The following is a 3,290-nucleotide window of genomic DNA, read 5'->3' on the forward strand; positions in this document are numbered from 1 at the left end:
TTCTCTGTGTAGTTTTGGTGCCTTTCCTGGAACTCACTCTGTAGACCAGGCTGGCCTCGAACTCACAGAGATCTGCCTGGCTCTGCCTCCCAAGTGCTGGGATTAAAGGCGTGTGCCACCACTGCCCGGCTTAACTAGCTCTTACATCTTAAATTAACCCATTTCTATTAATCTATAAGTTGCCACATGGCTTGTGGCTTACCAGTACTTTTATATCTCGCTTCCTCTGTGTCTGGCTGGTGACTCCTGACTCAGCCTTCCTGTTCCCAGAATTCTCTTCTCTGCTTGTCCTGCCTACATTTCCTGTCCAGCTACTGGCCAATCAACATTTTATTTATCAATCAGTCATCCACAGCATTTCCCCCTCCCCTTTTTTTTCAAAAAGGAAGGTTTTTAACTTTCACATAGTAAAATTACATGTAACAAAACAATTATCAAGCAAGAATTACAGTTACAATATCTAGTCTATTTATAATATCTAGTCTATTTGTATTTGGCAAAATTAAAGAAGATATCCTATCTATCCTATATTTGTGAGTCTAAGGTTTCATATCTAACTTATCTTTTATCATAACTAAGGAAATTATAACTATCTAATCTTCAACTACACCAAAGACCCCAGAAGGATACAATATTACCTGAGAAACGGGAGAAGGACGCAAGCAACTTTTCAGAGTCTTACGACAGTAGACAGAGACAGTTGGCAGCCTGGACAGTCATCCAAAGTTCCTCTGTAAAGTTGGGGTATCTGTCTTCAGCCCACAGGCCTAGAGTCTCTCAGTCACTTCTCTCTGTGTCCTCTAAAATGTCTGACAGTTTCCTCTGTGAAGCAGAAACCTGAAGGACCATTTTACCAAGCAAAGTTCAGTGGTCACCTTCCTATGGGTCCTGCATGTCCAGTCAATCAAGTAGTCCAGGCAAGAACAGTTTCTTACCCAAATGGCTATTTTTGCCAAGAAGAAGATAAACTCCATATGGAGTGCCTTCGATGCCCATCATCCTCTCTGAAGTAAATAAGTCCTGCCAGGAGCAGACATGTCTCACTGTCCAGAAAGTCTATTTTCTAAAACATTTTAAATGCCATATTCTGTAGTCTTTGAAGTGTTTGAAGATTACTATCTATCTAAAATATATCTATGTATATCTAGAAAACTTAATATGACTATAAATTTGACTATCATAGAAGACTAGTTATTAATCTGTATTTTTTAATTATCCATTACAATCTAAATGAGTTACAAAAACATAATACCTCAAACAAGAGTAAAAATATATATACAGTATAACAAAATTAAGTTTAAACTTGTATCAATAAACTAAAATCCATAGCAATGTAAAACATTTCTAAACAAGTTGTTGCTCTTTAAAAGTAGGTTCATTAATTTCATCCTATCATATCTAAACTACCCCCTTTTCTTCTTTAGAAAGAGATTGCATTTATTTATTTATTTATTGGTTTTTCGAGACAGGGTTTCTCTGTGTAGCTTTGCGCCTTTTCCTGGAACTCACTTGGTAGCCCAGGCTGGCTTCGAACTCACAGAGATCCGCCTGGCTCTGCCTCCTGAGTGCTGGGATTAAAGGCATACGCCACCACCGCCCGGCGAGATTGCATTTATAAACAACCTGTTTTAGATAAAAATAAACATTCATAAACAATATTTGGGGATTTTGGGTGTAGCGTCTCATACTACTTCCTGCTGGATGAGGGTGCTGTGTTCTTATGGGGACATAAAGAAAATTATGGAATAGTCCATGAGGTATATTGTCTGAGCCAGTTGCCTAGAAACCACTCTGGATGTTAGATCATCTGGGCCATGGTGTCACTGAAGACCTTTCAGGGAGTCTTGGCTGGTCTGACCTCATGTATCTTAATCTGGAACAAATCCATAGCTTCTTACTTTCTGTGGAAACAAAAGCAGAGACTCCTTTCCAAAGCAACATATCTTTTGATCCAAATTTTGAAGTTAAGGTACCTTTAAAATATACATATTGGTTTAACTCATCTGCCTTTACAATCAAATATCTCTCTGCAATTAAAAATATCAAAGACAACACAATCCAAATTCTCTGTGTGATATCCATCTTTATGTGGCTTAATTTTTATATTACTTTTATTTTCTCTTTAAAGACTTTATTTTTTAAAACTATCTATTTCTTTATATAACTGCATATATTACTTTTTTTCCTCTTCCAAGCCTATGTACATTTTCACACACATTGTAAACTCTTTAGAGGTTTATCCCATCTGAATCTGTCATATTGTGAATCTATTGCTTTAAACTGTAGCATTCTCCGCCCACCTCAGCTTCCCAATATGGTGGAACTACGTTTACAGGCAGCTCTGGGAACCATGCTTACCACCGACTCTGGGAAGCAGTGGCTCTATGCTTCCATCCAGCAGTGTGCACCCCAGAAACCTCTTTTTTTTTTTTTTTTGTCTGTACTAGCAAAGGCTTAATCCACCACACAGCAGCAGCGTAATACGTGGCTTGCAGATACCTCATTCCCTCCATGAGTAGGTCAAGCCTGCTGCACGCCAGACACCCGCCATATAGTAGGTCAAGCATGCAGGCTGCGGCTAACTTGAGAGAGACAACTAGGGAGAGAGACAACTAGGAAGCTGTTTTAGCTCCGTTTTTTAAGCTTTCTCGGGTTTTAGGTGGAAACTCCAGCCATTGGGTGCCATTTGTAGTTGAAGTTTTCCTGTGTCCACCCGTCTCCTGCGTCCTTGCGTTTCCAAAGTCGCTCAGACCCAGATAAACACAAACAGACTAATATTATTTAATACTGCATGGCCATTAGCTCAGGCTAACTATTGACAAACTCTTACATCTTAAACTAACCCATTTCTATTAATCTATAAGTTGCCACGTGGCTTGTGGCGTACTTGTGCTTTTATCATTTTCTCTGTGTCTGGCTGGTGACTCCTGACTCAGCCTTCCTGTTCCCAGAATTCTCTTCTCTGCTTGTCCCACCTATACTTCCTGCCTGGCTACTGGCCAATCAGCATTTTATTTATCAATCAATCATCCACAGTGTGTGTGTGTGTGTGTGTGTGTGTGTGTGTGTGTGTGTGTGTGTGTGTGTGCAGAGGCCAGGAAAGAGCACTAGATCCCTCAAAGCTGGAGTTATGGACATGTGTGGAATACCCAGCTTGTTAAGTGAATGCTGGGATCTGATCCTCATGATGATGCAGCAAGCTCTGGTAACAGTTGAACCATCTTTCAGGACCACTTTGTTGTTGTCCTGCTTTTCCCACGTCTCCTTTTTGGGCAGAGTCTCATGCAGCT

This window comes from Peromyscus maniculatus, chromosome 22 (assembly GCF_049852395.1).
Source record: "Peromyscus maniculatus bairdii isolate BWxNUB_F1_BW_parent chromosome 22, HU_Pman_BW_mat_3.1, whole genome shotgun sequence".
Lineage (NCBI taxonomy): Eukaryota > Metazoa > Chordata > Mammalia > Rodentia > Cricetidae > Peromyscus > Peromyscus maniculatus.